Below are 20,210 nucleotides of genomic sequence, written 5' to 3'. Positions count from 1 at the left end.
CAGGAAGTGTGATGCTTCTGTGTTCTTTCTCAAGAGTGTTCTGTTTATTCAGGGTCTTTTGTGGTCCCATATGAATTTCAGGATTTTTTTTTTCTATTTCTATATAAAACACCACTGAATAGGGGTTGCATTGAATCTATAGATCACTTACAGTAGGATAGACACTTTTTAAATATTAATTCTTCCAATCCATGAACACAGGATGTCTTTCCATTTGTGTTTTCTTTCATTTCTTTCATCAGTGGTTTGTAGTTTTCAGCATACAAGCCTTTTGCCTCCTTGGTTAAATTTATTCCTGAGTATTTTATTCTTTTTGATGCTACTATAAATGGGATTGTTTTCTTAATTTTTCTTTTCAAATAGTTCATTATTAGTGTGTACAAACAAAACTGATTTTTTTAAAAACTTTTAAAGTCAGTTTTTTAAGTTCAATGATGAAAGCTATCAGAAGAATATTATCCTGAAAATAATTTTTTCTTAGAAAAAAAGAAAGGAAAATAAAACCCTCTGAGCATAGCCACAGATGCTGTGGCAGTCAAGCCTCTCTGCAGATGGGGACGTCCATTAGTCAGCTGAGTCACTCTCTGGGTCAGGAGGATTGTAGTCTGGATCATCCTCATCATCCTCCAGCTCCAAGTCATCCATTTATTGGAACAAAGACTCATCTACCTCCACGTTGTTTCCAGCATGCTCCAAGAACTGGATATCAGATGTGTCAAGATTATGATCTGTTTCAAATAGTTGTTTCCCACTTAATTTATTTTTTCCTGCTGTTCTTCTTCTTTCATCCTTTTCAATTTCCAAGAATTCTTCATCAAACTTGGCCTTCCGATTTAAGAAATTCTCTATTGTAATTGGAGTTCCATGGAATAATTGCTTTTCAGCCTCTTCTGCTTCTTTTTCTTGTTGTTTCTTTTCTTCTCTTCTAGTTTTTATCTGATCTACTATTTCATTTAATTTTTCTTGCACAGCTGTCACTAGAGTAAAGATCATCACCATACCAAGATTTTCTTCAGCCTGTAATGCTAGTAATTTTAAAATGTCTGAGACATCATTATCTTCTAGATTTTCTGGAGGGAATATTTCATAAAGGAGAACTTCACCTGGGTATTTTTCACTGTATGTAAACGTGAGGGTAGTCTGGACAGTTTCATCATTTTCTCCAGCCTCAGATGTCACAGTAATGGTGAAGCCGCGTGGATTTTATGATAATACTATGAAGGAGTTAGGGTAGATGGACTCCTGGGCCTCTAGCTCTTGCATTGCTCCTCATCATAGTCTGTCATCGTGGCCCTTGCTGCTGCCCATGGATCACCCAGACACCTAGGCGGCGCACAGCAGCCGAGACAGCGGCCGCGTCAGGAGAGTGTGGGGCAGCCAGACAACTGATTTTTGTATGTTGATTTTTCATCCTACAACTCTATTGTATTCATTCCCCCAAATGCCCCCTCCCCTCCGAGATGGAGTTTCGCTCTTGTTGCCCAGGCTGGAGTGCAATGGCGCGATCTCGGCTCACTGCAACCTCCGCCTCCCGGGTTCAAGCGATTCTCCTGCCTCAGCCTCAGCCTCCCCGAGTAGCTGGGATTACAGGCGCATGTCACCATGCCTAGCTAATTTTTGTATTTTTTTGGTGGAGACAGGGTTTCGCCATGTTGGCCAGGCTGGTCTCGAACTCCTGACCTCAGGTGATCCGCCCACCTCGGCCTTCCAAAGTGCTGGGATTACAGGCGTGAGCCGCCGTGCCTGGCCCTGTATTCACTTATTAGTTCTAAAATTTAACAATTATTTATTAAACATTTGTTCTGTGTAAATGTTGGAATCACCACAACATAGTCAGAGATACTTTTTAAGCTGTCACTCATATTATTTGACTCAACTAAATAAATAATCATAACACTTTGAATTCTAACCAAGTTATTTAATTATAAGTTTTTCCTATAAGCCATTTCACAAATTTCTGTGTTTCATTGGATTGTGGACAAAATAAATACTGACTACTTAGAGCTGGAATGAGGCACAAGCTTTGCTATTTTGACAAGTCACACCTAACAGTACTCTAAGATCCTATTTTAAGTGAAGTGAGGACAATCTTTTTGCGCTCATATTTTTTAGAGTGATATACATAAAACAAGACCAGAGAATTAAAGGGAATATGTAGAATTTAGCATATGTGACAGTCAACATCTAAAAGGGCCTCCAGTGACTCTTGTCTCCTGGTATGCACGTCTTTGCACCCTCCCACCGCGAGTAGAGCTGACCTGTGGAACCAATGAGATATTGCGGGAAAATAGTGTGTGACTTTTGAGTACAGAGCATAAAAGGCATCATGGTTTCTACCTTGTTCTCTCTTGGATCTGTAGCTGTTGGGGAAGCCAGCTGCCATATCATGAAGACATTCAAGCAGCCCTGTGGAGAGGTCTGCCTGGCAAGGAACTGAGACCTCCTGCCAAGAACCAACACTGCTTGTCAGGTATGAAAGTGAGCTGCCTTAAAAGCGGATCCACCAGCTCCAGTGAAGCCTTCAGATGGCTGCAACCGCACCTGACCTCTCAACCATGAGCTTATTAGAGACTGAGCCAGGACCACCCACTTAAACGGCACCTGGTCTCCTGACACACTAAAACTATGTGAAAATAAGTATTTTTCTAAGACGCTAAATTTTGAAATAATTTGTTATACAACAATATAGTATATTGTGTAAAACCTGAAACCTCCAAAATCATTTACAAAGTTATATGTGTATAAGAATCCAGCAAGATCAAAATGTTTAACCTGACTTAGTAGAACTGGTTTATTTCTAAACTTTGCTTCCTTAAAAGGAATGTGCGACCTATTTTGTTGATATTTTTGTTGCGGGAGGAGGAGGAGGTATGTGCAAATTTCTTTTCTCCAGGAAATTTGAAGACAGCGGTTCCCATTTGTGAAGAGAATCAGTGCTAATAACTTGGGGTCAGCCTTCAAGAGCCGTGAATATCCTTATGAAACAGAAGATAATGGGATTTTGTGTTAAGAAATAATGAGTATTTAAAGCAACAATGTATATATTTTAAAGTAGGAAGAGAGCAAGAGTATGGATTGCTGGATGTGAACTTGTCTGAAAATGCATCCTACTTCCAGGAAATGGCAAATGCACTCAGAGAAGAAAAGAAGATTCCCCCGCAAGAGCAAGATTCCTCAGAAGCCTCATGAATCAGAGACTTCTCAACACCAAGAGCCTTGCCTCATTCTGTATTTGAGAGCAAATTTCTCTTTTGCACTAGCACTCCATCATTTTACTAGTCCTTAGGAACTCAAGGTGTGGTCATGGCAGCAGTGCCACTAGGTTTTACTCTTTGCCATTTGACTCGCACCGTCTGCAATGTTCCAGGGCACCTGTAAGCCCAAAGGGACCCCCTGAGCACCCATACATGGGGAGGGAAGAGAAGAAAATCAGAAAGGCTTGACTGAACAAGCTTAAGACCCTCTCCTCCTGCCAACTGAGACAGCAATCAGTGAAAGCCCTTCTTATATGTGTATGCACATTTTTTCAAGGGAGAAAGTCTGCAGCTTTCATTGGAGTTTCAAAGGCATATGTGATCCAAAAAAGGTTGCTCAAATCTAGGAACATTTAAAATATTAAATCCACTTTTTTTTTTTTTGAGACACTCTTGCTCTGTTGCCCAGGCTGGAGTGCAGTGGTGTGATATTGGCTCACTGCAACCTCCACCTCCTGGGTTCAAACAGTTCTCATGCCTCAGCCTCCCAAGTAGCTGGGATTACATATGTGTGCAGCCATGTCTGGCTAAGTTTTTTTGTATTTTTGTAGAGATGGGTTTTTGCCATGTTGTCCAGGCTGGTCTCAAACTCCTGGCTAGTCATGTGCTTCATGTATATTATTTTATTTAATCCTCATAGGAAGCCTTAGAGGTAGATGAGTTAACCCTTTACAGTGAGTTAACATAATGACTACGTAGGATCTCTAATGTGTGGAGAGTCTGTAGACATCTACACATTAGGTGGTTTGCAAACAACTAATGATGCATCAACAATTCCTGAAATCAAATATGTAGACAACAGCTAATAGGCCATGAATTTGATACATGCTAGTATGTGTCATGACTGGACAGAAAGACATACTTTTGTTGCTTTGAGATTAACCCTCTGATCCAATGTCAAATACACTATTTACTAGCTTTTTTATGACAATTCAACAATGTCAGGAAACTATTTTTATAATTGGCTATAATTAATGCATAGCTGTAAGAGAAAGTAAATGAATTTTTATTAAAAATAAACCTTTTAGATTGCTTCCATCAGGCAATTAAAGCAGTTGAGAGAAGCTTTATGCTATAGCCTTCTGTATAAACTAGGGGAAAATGTGAAAAAGTCAAAACATGCTCTCAATGACCTCCCACATCTTTTCCACACCTCTCCCTATTCTCTGCTTGCCTCTTCTATGCTGACATATACTTAAGGTCATTTATGTTTTTCTGAATGACCCCTGGACTACAGAACTAATGTCCACACATCACTCACCCAAATTCACATTGGGAACAAACTGGGTATTCATTGCATTTTGTCTTTACAAGAAAAAAGGCCATTGATTTGGCTGTTATGAATAAGAAGGAACTGGCCCCACCTACCTGACGTTTACTTTCCTCCCACCCCTGATCCTAGGCCAGGTCACTTTTATGTCAAATACACTTACCTTAGGAATGAAAAGGGCGACAGTTATGGTGTTGAGTGCCTTGACTCAGCTATGCTGGACCCCTGCCAAGGCTCCTGTTGAGGAGGACCTTAAGAGTAAACTTTTGGCCAGGCACGGTGGCTCACACCAGTAATCCCAGCACTTTGGGAGGCCGAGGTGGGTGGATCACAAGGTCAGGAGTTCGAGACCAGCCTGGCTGATATGGTGAAACCCCATCTGTACTAAAAATACAAAAATTAGCCAGGCGTGGTGGCGTGCACCTGTAGTCCCAGCTACTCAGGAAGCTGAGGCAGGAGAATTGTTTGAACCCAGGAGGTGAGGGTTGCAGTGAGCTGAGATGGCACCACAGAGGGAGACTCCATCTCAAAAAAAAAAAAAGAGTAAACTTTTTTTTAATCAGGACTTCATTAGTACAGTATGGATGTATGGTAACTGTTGTAGGCCTAGACTGTTATCAGACCACTTCCAGAATCTTCCCCAGCCTGGCTGTCCCTGACCCTTTCCCCAGGCTCCTGGTCCGTCATTGTAGAGATGTATCCTGACTGGTTTATGTCCTAAGGTTATTTCATCAGGAACCAGGGGCTCCACTCATTGGCTTATTTACACCTTGGAATCAAACTTAGAGTTGGAGTTCTAACTGTAGTTGGCCCAACTGATTTATCTTATGTAGGAGACAGTTTAGTAAGTCAAAATATTTTTCTATCCAGACTTCTCAGGCTAGACACACTACCTGCGTGCACTGTCATCTTAATTCTATGACCTGAGGAAAGTTACATAAGTTCTCTGTGCTTGCATAGTTGCCATGCTATTTATTTTCATCTTGATCAGGCTTAGATAGCTCTGATAGCCATTTCATTGGTTGTAATACTGTGTGGGGGACTTTTTAACTTTCTTCCCCCCATATCTGAGCCCATTTTGGTTTTCATTGTTAGTTTCTGTTTGAGGACAAAGTATTTCATCTTCTGTTTACTTTTATGTACCTCAAGAAAAAGGGTGCGGAAGAAATAAACTTGGCTGAGACAAGCAAGACACAGACTGCCTTAGAAAACCTGAATCCTGCTCTCTTTGCTGAGTTGTTGTTCACTCCATCTAGGTGAGAATTATATCTCATTTACATAAGGGAATATCCCCAGACATCAGTTTCCACATCTTAATGAGTATCCCTACAGCCTTCACTTTCATGAGAGTCAGTCCCATAGTTCACTTTCCCCATCTCACCTGCCTTCCTCTCAACCACTTCTAGCAATGTAAAGTGGGAAAATGGAACATGTACGAAGACCCATTGAGTTTGCTTATCTACAAATTTGGGGATATTCATGTGAATCTCAGAATTTGGTATATTTATCAGTATAGCTTGAAGTGGGTAAATGGATGAGAGGGCAGAGTGAGGATGCAACCCATTAGTTCTCTTCTGCTCCGTTTCATAGTATGTCTTTGTGTGCCTGTTTTTTATGTTACATTTTTTAACTTAAAGGTATGTCCCCTTCATTTGTTGGTTTTTGAATTGGTAAATTTTCTGGGTCTTTTTTTTTTTGGAACAGATATTAAAGTAGAAAATGTCTGTGATGTAGTTAGCCCCTTGGATATCTCAGAAATCCCCAAACATGTGAGTTTTCCTCCACAACTGCTTAGCTTTCAGTATGCTGATAGAATCAGGTGCTATAGAGAATATTTCCAAGTCACTGAACCTGAGAGTCCCCTTAACTCATCTGCCACTCATTGTTGAGGTATATTCTTTCTATAACTGGTTACTTCATTCATTACATGATTTTTCCTCATTTTAGTCTCTGAAATTAATCTCAAATTCAACTTTTAGGATACTTGCTGTTAGATTGGTTCATCATGGAAGGCATGGGGACCTACAGATTTCCAGACATACATACACACAAATTTGCATCAGTATCAGAGGGTTCAGGGATTCCCTAAGCATGGTCCATGGACCCCACAGGAAAAATCCATGAAAAATCCTTGCTTATGATAAATTATAGCTTTAGTTTTTGACTGCTGTACTTAACCTATAAAGAAATTTGGGAAGTCATCTAGTTTATCCTACTGTCTTCAGACAAAATAATTCTCAGCAAATATGGTGTAGAAGAAAGTCTATTATACAAAACCAAATACTGGTTCTGGTTTTACAGTTAATTAACTTTATGATCTTTGTCACTTTCGTTTTTCAACTTCAGTTGTCATCTATAAAATGAAGGGTTTGTTCTAAGTGCTCTCCAAAGTTTCTTTTCTTTTTTTTTTTTTTTTTTTGAGACAGGGTCTTCCTCTGTCCCCCATTCTGGAGTGCAATGTCACGATCTCGGCTCACTGCAACCTCCACCTCCCAGGTTCAAGCCACTCTCATGCCTCAGCCTCCCTAGTAGCTGGGATTACAGACGCCTGCCACCATGCCTGGCTATTTTTTGCATTTTTAGTAGAGATGGGGTTTCACCACGTTAGCCGGGCTGGTTTCAAACTCCTGACCTCGGGTGATCCACTGCCTTGGCCTCCCAAAGTGCTGGAATTACAGGCGTGAGCGACTGCACCAGGCCCAAAGTCTCTTTCATCTATATAATTCTAATAAAAATAATAATATCATCCTAGATAGACAATAATTTCCTTTTTAACTGTCATAATGAAAGGCCACAGTTTCTGCAATTAACCTCTGCTTTGTTCTGTGACAGTTTTTACTATCAGAAATTTCTTCCTGATTTTTATCCTAAATCCCTCCTACTATAGGTCTTCTTTTATTTTTCTCAGGTCTCTTAACAGTCTATTTATCTTCCTTACCTAAATCATTCCCAGACAGGTGAAGTCTTACTGGTGAAACCTTAGCAAGCACTTCCATCAGTAAAACCCCTTTTTCCGACCTCTAAATCATTAATGCACATGGTAAATGAGACGAGGCGAGGCACTAACACCCAAAGGCACTCCGTTAGAAATTCTGTGTCCCAGAGAGATAAGAGGACCTAAACTGTTGTAGTTGCAGTATCTGGTATTCCTTGCTTTTCTACTCTAAATTTTACCTTTCTAAGCTTCACTCAGCGAGAAGATGGCATGGCTAAAGATATTTCGCTACGAAAAGAAAATAAAAGTGAAATCATTTATCTGAATTTAGGGCCTTATTCCATTTTAGGCCATCAGCAATGAGTTGTCCCATTGTCTTATTCCCACAGGATCCTATTCAAAATACCTACCTATCTAGAAAGTCAACTTTTTTTTCATTTCTTTGATTTTTTTACATCAGTTTTTTAATTCCAGAAGTAATAACTGCACATACATTAACATTTTTTTAAGAATATAAGGTAACACAGATAATTAAAATAAAACTACTTTTTCCCTCCCCACTCATTCCAACAACACTTCCAAAAATTCATCATGATTAATCATAGTTTTTCCAAAATCTTAAGATATATACATATATATCCATAAAACATGATATGTTAACTGTGCAAACTGTTCCACACCTTGCTTTCTTCACTTAATAATTTGTCTTAGATAGATTTCTTTTTTTTTTTTTTTGGTGACAGAGTCTTGCTGTGTCACTCAGACTGGAGTGCAGTGACATAATCATGGCTCATTGCAGCCTTGACCTCCCAAGTAGCTGGGACTACAGGCATGCGCCACCACACCCAGCTAATTTTTGTATTTTTAGTAGAGACAGAGTTTCACCATGTTGGCCAAGTTGGTCTCAAACTCCTGGACTCAAGTGATCCTTTCACCTCAGCCTCCCAAAGTGCTGGGATTACAGACGTGAGCCAACAAGCCTGGTCATCTTAGATATCTTTGCATGGCAGCACTTATAATTCTATTTTATTCTATTTAATGGCTTGCATAGTATTCTCCTGGGTCCTTTTATCTCACTCAGAATATTTTGAGCTTTAAGTAACAGTTAAATAAAGTGGCCTGCATGATAAAGGTCTTTATTATTTCTCACATCAAGAAGTTTAGAGTCAGGTTAATTCAACAGTTTCATAATATCATAAAGATCCAAGTATGCTGCAGGCTAATTCAACAGCTCAGTAATATCATGGAGATTCAGTCAGATTCCTTTCTCTTTTCTGCTATTCTCTGCTAAAGGTGAGAAACCGCATGTCCTCAGGATGGCTGCAGCAGCTCCGGGCATTATGCATTACACAGCCATATCCAAGGCAATAAAAGGACTGTTCCTTCTCATAGGCCTCTTTTTTGAACTAAGGAACATCTGCAGATCACATTTGTCAGGACTTAATTATACGTCCATGCTAAAACCAATCTTTGGCAAAGGAAATGAAACCACCCTGATTACCTTATATGAGGGGTTGGCAAACAGTGGCTGATAGGTTAAATCTGTCCCATTGCCTGTTTTCGTATGGCCTGTGAGCTATGAGTTTTACATTCTTAAAGGGTTGGTAAAAAATAAAAAGACTACTTTGTGATGTAAGAAAATTACATGAAATTCAAAGTTCAATATCTATAAAGAAAGTTTAGGTATTCTTAAAGAATGCTTTTACACTACAACAGCAGAATTCAGTAGTTGGAACAGAGGCCATATGGCTCACAAAGCCTAATATATTTACTCTCTGGTCCTTTACAGGAAAAGTTTGCCAACCTCTGGCTTAGATGATCACCTGAGGCCAAGGAGCCTTGCCCTTGAGCACAAGACTATGTAGTCAGTAAAGCACAAACAAAATTGGGGCTTTCCCTAGCAAGGTTGGAAAGGCGGAGAAGAAATGGATTTGGATAGGTAGTCAACAATGTCTGTTTTATGTTACCACACATTTTCTCAAGAAATTTCAATCAGCTCTCTGAGAACAGATTCATCTTTAAATGAATGTTCATAGGTAACAGCAACTCATGCATCAATGTTGGAAAGTGAGCTCATTTTCACATTGCTTCAGGTTAGGCAGAAGGTTTGGTAAAGGGATTAACGTAATTGTTTCCTTGTTGTTTACAAAAAGAAGTCCCAGTTGGCATGCCACATAAAATCTTCTGTATCTCACTCTTGTTTACATTTCCAACATCCCCTGCCACCGCAAGTAAATGACTCTATTGCTCCTTCCATCGTGAAACACTTGAAATTCCCTGAATTTACGAAGACTTTTCCTGCTACATTGCCTTTGTCCATGCTATTATTTCCACTTGGAACACCCTTTCTTCTTGTCCACCTGGGCAGTTTCTTAGGTGAAACTTTAAGACCTAACTCAAGTGTTACTTTCTTTGAAAAACCTTATACGACCACATTTGGGGCTCTATCTTACTTTGTTGTCTTGGCTTGGGTTGCCTAAAAAGAACCTGAACAAGGGTTCCCTCTCATTTATTTATTTTGAGAGGTAACACCAGGGAACAAGAGTTGGGGGTAGGAGACCAGAAGTAAACTGCGACAAGAAAACCAATACAGAGGTGCATTATTGAACTGGTTACTTTTTAGGCAGTGGGGGGCTTGGACCTGCTGGAGAGCTTCTGAGGAGCCAGAATTCAGAATTGTTTGCTGAGACACAGAAGAAGGGATAATCTTTTTTTTTTTTTTTTTTTTTTTTTGAGACAGAGTTTCGCTCTTTTTGCCCAGGCTGGAGTGCAATGGCACGATCTCGGCTCACCGCAACCTCCGCCTCCCGGGTTCAAGCAATTCTCCAGCCTCAGCCTCCCAAGTAGCTGGGATTACAGGCACATGCCACCACGTCCAGCTAATTTTGTATTTTTAGTAGAGACAGGGTTTCTCCATGTTGGTCAGGCTGGTCTCAAACTCCTAACCTCAGGAGATCCGCTCACCTCAGCCTCCCAAAGTGCTGGGATTACAGGCGTGAGCCACCGTGCCTGGCCGGAAGGGATAATCTTATCCCCTGCTGATATGCAGTTGCACCAGGGAGTGTTTGCTCCCTCATACTCCTGTGTTTGCACAGCAGAGAAGCCTCAGGGTGGAAAGCAAAAGATACCTAGTGCAGCTATCAGATGTCATCCTGGCTCAATTGGTAGCTATGGGTATGAAATAAGCAAAAGATGTCTGAAATACCCCATATTGTGTATTACTCAGATCTGCTAGGAATCTTCATCACATGTAGTCTATCACAGAGCCTTCAAGGTGATAACTGACAGCAATGCCTATGGAAGATATTATACAAGAGTGTTGGAGGAACAAGCAGCACTTCTTGATGTTGTAATTGTTTTCATAATTGATATTCACCCTCTCTCACTTCCACCACTACTTGACCTAGGTTGTTTGCCTAGTGGATTGTCCAGCTCTTCATCCTGGAGGGACTGGTCCCTTAGTTGCTTTGGCTTTATTGGATAAGAGCTATTGCATTTTCTCATTTATGATTACCACTGGGTGTGAAAACACCTTGCTACTCACTGACTAGCATGTCCATTGGCATGACGTCATCGGTATAGCACAATATTCTGCAGAATGCCAAGCTGATCAGTGACCTATGGACAATGTATATTGTGATGCAGAGCAAGAAAGTTAACATAGTCCTGCAGTAAGCAGTGAGTGTGTGCTGCTTTTCTTCCCTCATAAAAGGTAACTTCTTTTGCTCCTTTTTATTCATAGGGATGGAGAGAAACCTATTCACTAGAGCAATATCCACATATCAGGCACCAAAGACTGTTGTTATATTCTAGTAAATATACAAACCCTTACATAACACGTATGATTTGGGGCTATTTTTAGGTAAAGCTTACAATAGTCCACCATTATTTCCTATGATGGATCTGGTTTTTGCACTGGCCAAACAGACTAAATAGGCAAATTGACCCAACATGTCCACATCCATTGAGTCTTTGAAGGTGACATTAATCTTTGCATTTCTTCTCAGGAAGTTGTATTCCTTCTAATTCACTGTCTTAGCCAGTGAGAGTGTGCAGTTTCAGGGACTTCCCCTGGTTGTTCCTATCATAATAACTCTCACTACACATCAGGAAACCAAAGTGAGGGTTCTTCCAGTTGTTAATATAACCATTCCAATTGTTCACTTGGGAAACTAGGGATATAAGCAGAGGGTGAGTCTGTGACTCTGTTAGACCATGGTGAGATGAACCTGGGCCATCTGTTCTCTGTGCCCACTCAACTTGGAGCCATGTTTCTAACTTCCTGGTATTAACATTAGCTCAGAACCTATTATGCAACCAGCTTTGAAATGTCTGAATGGTTCCCTTTATTTTTCTTTTCTTTTCTTTCCTTTTTTTTTTCTTTTTTCTTTGTCTTTTTTTTTTCTTTTTTTGAGACAGAGTCTTGCTGTCTCCCAGGCTGGAGTGCAGTGGCATGATCACAGCTTACCCACCACAACCTCCACCTACCCAGCTCAATCAATCCTCCCCGCTAGCCTCCCAAGTAGCTGGGACCACAGGCATGTGCCACCACACCCAACTAATTTTTGTATTTTTTGTAAAGATGTGTTTTTGCCATGTTGTCCAGGCTGGTCTCGAACTCCTGGGTTTAAGCAATCCTCCTGCCTCAGTCTCCTAAACTGGTGGGATTATAAGCGTGAGCCACCATGCCCAGCCTCCTTTTTTTTTTTTCAATGTACAGTGATGTGGTTTGGCTCTGTGTCCCCACCCAAATCTCATCTTGAATTGTAATCCAAATTGTAATCCCCAGGTGTCGAGGGAGGGATTATGTGGGAGGTGACTGGCTCATGGGGGTGGTTTTCCCCATGCTGTTCTCATAATAGTGAGTGAATTCTCATGAGATCAGATGGTTTTTAAATGGCAGTTTTTCCTGCGTTCTCTCTCTCCCTCCTGCTGCCTTGTGAAGAACGTGCCTGCTTCCCCTTCACCTTCCACCATGATGGTAAGTTTCCTGAGGCCTCCCCAGCCATGAGGGAGTGCAAGTCAATTAAACCTCTTTCATTTATAAATTACCCAGTCTCAGGCATTTCTTTATAGCAGTGTGACAACAGACTAATACATACAGTTTCTCCATAAATGGGTTGTCTTAGTCTGTGTTGCTGTAAAGTAATACCTGAGGCCTGGGTAATTTATGAAGAAAAGAGATTTATTTGGCTCACAGTTCTACAGACTGTACAAGAGACATGGTACCAGCATCTGCATATGCTGAGGGCCTCAGGTTGCTTTCACTCATGGTGGGAAGGGAAGGGAAGCAAAGCCTGTATGTTCAGAGATCACATGGAGAGAGAGAAAGCAAGGAAGAGGGAAGAGGTGCCAGGTCTTTTTAACAACCAGCTCTGGCAAGAATTAATGGAGTGGGAACTCACTCATCCCTGAGGGAGGGCATTAATATATTCATGAAGGATCCACGCCCATGACCAAAACACCTCCCAAATAGGCCCTATCTCCAACACTGGTGATCAAATTTCAACAAGAGGTTTGGAGGGGACAAATATGCAAATGACAGCATAGATGTGTGTCCTTTTGTGGAATGAATGGGGAAATATGTAGTGAATATACTTGTGCTATTATTGCAGGGCATTTACTCAGCTTTCCTTTCAGGTGATTAGCTCTGGTTCTGAGAAGTCTCTTAGGTCTGTAAACTGGCTGAGGGGTTGCAATTTTCCAATGAGACAGCTGACATCAGCCTTCTGCTCACCAGCTATCAGTGTTTTCTTTTTATGCGTATAGATCAAGTAATACCATAGTGGATGCTCATTTAACTTGCCCCAAGAAATGCTATGGTCTTATTAGTCACTATCACAGAGCCCTGTGGGTGAAGGCATTCTGGTTGCCACTCTGGCCTTGCAGCCCATTATTGTAATTATGTACTCTTTCCTTCTGTCAGTCAAGCACTACCATCTGGCCTTTGCTATTTTCGATTCTTTTTTTTTTTTTTTTTTTTTTTTATTTTATTTTATTTTATTTTATTTTATTTTATTTTTTTCTTTTTTATTGATCATTCTTGGGTGTCTCCCGCAGAGGGGGATCTGGCAGGGTCACAGGACAACAGTGGAGGGAAGGTCAGCAGACAAACAAGTGAACAAAGTTCTCCGGTTCTCCTAGGCAGAGGACCCCGCGGCCCTCCGCAGTGCCCGCGTCCCTGGGCACCTGAGATTAAGGAGTGGTGATGACTCCCAACGAACATGCTGCCTTCAAGCATCTGTCCAACAAAGCACATCCTGCACCGCCCCCAATCCATTCAACCCTGAGTGGACACAGCACACGTCCCAGAGAGCACAGGGCTGGGGGCAAGGTCACAGATCAACAGGATCCCAAGGCAGAAGAATTTTTCCCAGTACAGAACAAAATGAAAAGTCTCCCATGTCTACCTCTTTCTACACAGACACAGCAGCCATCCGATTTCTCAATCTTTTCCCCACCTTTCCCCCCTTTCTATTCCACAAAACCGCCATTGTCTTCATGGCCCGTTCTCAATGAGCTGCTGAGTACACCTCCCAGATGGGGTGGTGGCCGGGCAGAGGAGCTCCTCACCTCCCAGTAGGGGCGGCCGGGCAGAAGCGCCCCTCACCTCCCGGACGGGGTGGCTGGCCGGGCGGGGGGCTGACCCCCCCCACCTCCCTCCCGGACGGGGCGGCTGGCCGGGCAGAGGGGCTCCTCACTTCCCGGTAGGGGTGGCCGGGCAGAGGCGCCCCTCACTTCCCCGACGGGGCGGCTGGCCCGGCGGGGGGCTGACCCCCCCACCTCCCTCCCGGAGGGAGCGGCTGGCCGGGCAGAGGGGCTCCTCACTTCCCGGTAGGGGTGGCCGGGCAGAGGCGCCCCTCACCTCCCGGACAGGGCGGTTGGCCGGGCGGGGGTTGATCCCCCCACCTCCCTCCTGGACAGGGTGGCTGGCCGGGCGGGGCCTGATCCCCCCACCTCCCTCCCGGACGGGGCGGCTGGCCGGGCGGGGGGCTGACCCCCCACCTCCCTCCCGGACGGGGCGGCTGGCCGGGCGGGGGGCTGACCCCCCCACCTCCCTCCCGGACGGGGCGGCTGGCCGGGCGGGGGGCTGACCCCCCCACCTCCCTCCCGGACGGGGCGGCTGGCCGGGCGGGGGGCTGACCCCCCCACCTCCCTCCCGGACGGGGCGGCTGGCCGGGTGGGGGGCTGACCCCCCCACCTCCCTCCCGGACGGGGCGGCTGGCCGGGCGGGGGGCTGACCCCCCCACCTCCCTCCCGGACGGGGCGGCTGGCCGGGCGGGGGGCTGACCCCCCCACCTCCCTCCCGGACGGGGCGGCTGGCCGGGCAGAGGGGCTCCTCACTTCCCAGAAGGGGCGGCCGGGCAGAGGCGCCCCTCACCTCCCGGATGGGGCGGCTGGCCAGGCGGGGGGCTAACCCCCCCACCTCCCTCCCGGACGGGGCGGCTGGCTGGGCCGGGGGCTGACCCCCCCACCTCCCTCCCAGACAGAGCGGCTGGCCGGGCAGAGGGGCTCCTCACTTCCCAGTAGGGGCGGCCGGGCAGAGGCGCCCCCCCCCACCTCCTGGACAGGGCGGCTGGCCGGGCAGGGGGCTGATCCCCCCACCTCCCTCCCGGACGGGGCAGCTGGCCAGGCGGAGGGCTGATCCCCCCACCTCCCTCCCGGATGGGGCGGCTGGCCGGGCGGGGGGCTGACCCCCCCACCTCCCTCCTGGATGGGGCGGCTGGCCGGGAGGGGGGCTGACCCCCCCACCTCCCTCCCGGACGGGGCGGCTGGCCGGGCAGAGGGGCTCCTCACTTCCCAGTAGGGGCGGCCGGGCAGAGGCACCCCTCGCCTCCCGGACGGGGCGGCTGGCCAGGCGGGGGGCTGACCCCCCCACCTCCCTCCCGGACTAGGCGGCTGGCCGGGCAGAGGGGCTCCTCACTTCCCGGTAGGGGCGGCCGGGCAGAGGTGCCCCTCACCTCCCGGACGGGGCGGCTGGCCGGGCGGGGGGCTGACCCCCCCACCTCCCTCCCAGACGAGGAGGGAGGACGCTCCTCACTTCTCAGACGGGGTGGCTGCCGGGCAGAGGGGCTCCTCACTTCTCAGACGGGGTGGTTGCCAGGCAGAGGGTCTCCTCACTTCTCAGACAGGGCGGCCGGGCAGAGACACTCCTCACATCCCGGACTGGGCGGCAGGGCAGAGGTGCTCCCCACATCTCAGACGATGGGCGGCCGGGCAGAGACGCTCCTCACTTCCCAGATGTGATGGCGGCCGGGAAGAGGCGCTCCTCACTTCCTAGATGGGATGGCGGCCGGGCAGAGACGCTCCTCACTTTCCAGACTGGGCAGCCAGGCAGAGGGGCTCCTCACATCCCAGACGATGGGCAGTCAGGCGGAGACGCTCCTCACTTCCCAGACGGGGTGGCTGCCAGGCAGAGGCTGCAATCTCGGCACTTAGGGAGGCCAAGGCAGGCGGCTGGGAGGTGGTTGTAGCGAGCCGAGATCACGCCACTGCACTCCAGCCTGGGCGCCATTGAGCACTGAGTTAACGAGACTCCGTCTGCAATCCCGGCACCTCGGGAGGCCGAGGCTGGCGGATCACTCGCGGTTAGGAGCTGGAGACCAGCCTAGCCGACACATCGAAACCCCGTCTCCACCAAAAAAACACGAAAACCAGTCAGGCGTGGCGGCGCACGCCCGCAATCGCAGGCACTCGGCAGTCTGAGGCAGGAGAACCGGGCAGGGAGGCTGCAGCGAGCTGAGATGGCAGCAGTACCGTCCAGCTTCGGCTCGGCATCAGAGGGAGACCGTGGAAAGAGGGGAGAGGGGGGAGGGGAGAGGGGAGAGGGGAGAGGGAGCTCTATCTACCACCTTTATTTATTTTTTGAGATGGAGTCTCACTCTGTCACCCAGGCTGGAGTGTAGTGATGCCATCTCAGCTCACTGCAACTTCCGCCTCCCAGGCTCAAGCGACTCTCCTGCCTCACCCTCCCGAGCAGCTGGGACTACAGGCGCACACCACCATGCCTGGCTAATCTTTGCATTTTTAGTAGAGACGGGGTTTTGCCATGCTGGTCAGGCTGGTCTCGAACTCCTTGCTATTTTCGATTCTTATCAACCCAGTTGATATTAGGGAGTCCAGTTCCATAGTAGCAGCATCTCTTATTGTGAACTACAGTGGATAGCCACCACGGAACTTCCCACAGATGCCAATGGCACCCTCACCAGTGTATTTCTTACTTCCCTGGAGATGGGTATGTCCTCTGAACACTTAGAAGGAATATTTGGTCACATGATGGGCTCTCAGGTCATATATTACAAATTTACTCAAACATTCTAACTTCCTAGAGCCTTCTGATACCTTTCTCAAGGCAGTCAAGGTACTTCTAGAATCTCTCCCTCATTTGCTATAGACCCTCATCCTGTCCAGGCTCCAGGGAACCATCCCAGCAGTACATTAGGTCCAGCTCCATGTGTCCTTGCCATATCATGAAAGTCCAAGTGTTTTCCAGAGTCAATATGTTCTCTCCTGTCCACCTTTATATTCTCCCTTCCCTGGCCTAACACTTTTAAGACCTACTGCCATGCCTGTATCCCCTTTTCCTGCAGGCAAATATTAGCCAGTTTTCCCATTCCTTGTTTAAGTATACGCTATTCCTCATCTGAAGGATTTGCAGGGTCTCCACACAAGGGGAGGCTGTTCTGCTCCGGCAAAACAGAGGGAGCTACTTGTTCCAACACAGAGTTCAGAAGAATCTGGGAGTGGAAATTTCTCAGCCTTGTCCACCTAAATCCTACCACTACAGGTCTCAGGATTCCATTCTTTCCCTACCAGGGACTTGTCTTTGGCATAGAAGACTTGTCAAGGGAGCGCATTTCCTTTGTAGCTATGTTACCTTAAAGGTCAATCCTGGGTCTCATCATCAACACAGTTTGCTCTAGGGATACAGAAGACAAGCATCTCTTTAAATACTACCTTAGAGACTTTCCATTTTTCATGGCCTGCCTTGGAAGTTGGTAACTTGTACCTGTCACTTACAAAAGGTTGGGGGGTGGGGGACAGCGGCGGCGGTCTTAATGAGCCCTTAACAAAAGTGAGCCAATCCACGTATCTTATGATTACCATTGCCTTCAAACCATTCAAAGGCCATCCCTATTCCATAAGCAAATGCTTGACTTTCCACCTATACCTCATCCCTATCATCCACCAATGAAAGTCTTGGAGATGCTGATTCAGGCAAGGGGTTGACACTGCACACTCTTTCCACCAGAAGTGGAGGAGTCTGATTGCAGAATTCCTTCCTGGGGGCAAGAGGTCTGCTTTCTAGGTCTACTCCTTATATCAAATGTCTTAGGTTCCCCCAAAAGGCAGAGTCTGAGACAAGTGCTTGCATATAATGGGCTTACCTTGGAAAGAGATTCCAGGAGACAGGAGAAGGGACCTGGGGGAAAATGGTAAACGGAAAGGAAGAAAGCAAATCCAAACGGTGTGTTATTGAGCTGGTCACCACTATGGGAAACTGGAGCGTGGTCCTGCTGGGGGCCCTTTGAAAAACTGCATAGAGTGGGCCTCAGAATTGTCAGAATTGTCTGACACAGAAGAGATTATTGATTCACGAGTTCTACCCTTCAGTGGTAGAAGATTGCCCCAGGAAATGTCCACTCCTTCACTCTTCCAGTCTGCGCATGTGCCAAAATAGCTGGATGGGCTTCTGCAGGCATTCCACGTGGTGGTGGCAGAGAAGCCTCACCACAAAAAGCAAGAAAAGCAAGAGATGCTCCGTGCCCTTGAGGCAAGGCGATGTCAGAGCATAGTTGGCAGCAGCAGCAATGTGTGGAGCAAAAAGGTGAGCCAAGAGAATATGAGGAAGGAATAAGAGATGCTGGACAAACTTGTACACCTCTCTTATTGTGCTAATCGGACTACGTCACAGGTATTGCTCTGTGAGACTGTCACCAATCCTAGATGCTAAGCACTTTTTAAAAAGGGACATGGAATAAATTGGCATTATGTGCCTCCTGAAATGATGCATTGAGAAGAGGACAACGTCACTTCTTTGATATTCCTAGCGAAAGGCATATCTTGAACATAACCATGAGGAGACATCTGATAAACCCATATTGAGGCACATTGCACAAAATTTATAGTCTGCACTCTTAAAAAATGTCAATATCATGAAGGATAAACTGGGCAGTTGTTCCTAGTGAAATAAAAACTGAATACAACATCTAATCCAGACTTTGTTTTGTTATAATAGACATTATTTTGGGACGAAAGGATGTGTATATAATCTATAGATTAGACAATACTTTTGCATTAATGTTAATTATGTGATTTTGATAATTATTCAATGGTTATGTAAAAGAATGTCTTTGTTTTCAGGAAATATATGATGAAGTGTTTAAAAATAATGGAGTATCATGTCTGAAATGCTCAAAGAGAAAATGATAATAAAATGTTAATGTTTGAGGAATCTGAGAATGTAAAGGACTTGTGGCAATTTTTTGTATGGTTATAGCAACAAAGATCTGTGATCTGACCGGCCAAAATAGATGCCCCTTTATCAACCAAGATAGACCCTAAGGTTAAGGAAGCAAAAGTTACCTACAAGTTGAGGGTTCAGAGCTTGGCTGGCATGGCAACTTCCTAAATCCCTATGGCTACAAAAAAAAAAAAAAAAATTCTACACTCTTGCTAAACTCCCTAATAATAAGAGCTACCAGGCAAATTATCAGACCCCTCCTAACTCTGATTTGCCACCCAGACCACTGCAATGCTGATTGGACAGAGAATCTGCGTTACAAACATTCTTTCCTAATAAGCAACTGCAGACCTTAAGCCAGCTTCAACCAGTTTATAGAGACTGCGTACAAACTGTCTTTGTGTTCTATAGTTTACCTTTTGATGTAAAGAGCCAATTCCACCTAATTCTAATGCTAAAACCCCTCCCCAAAATGAACATGAGATATATGTTGCATACATGTTTGCCCATTGTATGTGTGCTCAACTCCCCTCATAAATATATATAGCTATTCCCCTAAACCTGCTGAACATGTGTGACTCTATTGTGTAATACAGACCCTGTGAGGCATAAAACCAACCTGACTTTTCCCTCTTTGAAGAGAGCACCTTCAGTATACACCAAAGACTGTCCTTTCTCAGTTTTCAAACTGGTATCACTAATAAAGCTCTTCTTTCTACAGTTTAGCCATCATGGTGGGCTTTTGGTTGGCATATCTGAAATTATGTCAAGATGTAAATTTTAAATTTTAGGCAAAAGAAATGGATATGTATTTTTTTTATATATGGGTGTATACATATATATGAATCTATCTATCCACGTATCTATCAAGCACCTAGCACAATGCCTACTGTCATACAGTAGGTTATCAGTAAATGTTCTGGAAGTCAACAGAGAAGTGCTCTGAAGCAAACCAAGGGCAGGTTTCTAGATGACCTAGCACTTCCTTTTCCTGTGATGATAATTCAGGATACCCTGTTTAGGATATGAGTTCTTTCACCATAAGCTAACACAGAATTTCCAAATGAAAACTGTACTTTAAAAATGTAGGTTGAATCAATGGGCAGCTATATGAAAATACAAAGATTATATTATTGGGCAGGTGCAAATAAAATCACATAAAGTGAAAAGGTAAAAAATTGTGTATAGTCTGGAATTTACTACAATGGTCACATGTGGAAAGAGAATGAAAATAGGCCAAAAAAAAAAAATTAGGAATAGTTGCTTAAGTAAATGGAATAGGGATAG

General features: G+C 45.1%; 1 pseudogene; it reads right to left on the bottom strand.

Annotated features, from left to right (window-relative positions):
- Window positions 1-463: 463 nt before the first annotated feature.
- Window positions 464-2,001, bottom strand: LOC129393453 (RWD domain-containing protein 1-like; annotated as a pseudogene).
- Between the last annotated feature and the right edge of the window lie 18,209 nt (window positions 2,002-20,210).

The sequence above is a fragment of the Pan paniscus genome, chromosome 10, assembly GCF_029289425.2.
Source record: "Pan paniscus chromosome 10, NHGRI_mPanPan1-v2.0_pri, whole genome shotgun sequence".
In the NCBI taxonomy this organism is placed as follows: Eukaryota; Metazoa; Chordata; class Mammalia; order Primates; family Hominidae; genus Pan; species Pan paniscus.
This window is presented reverse-complemented; position numbering and strand designations above follow the sequence as displayed.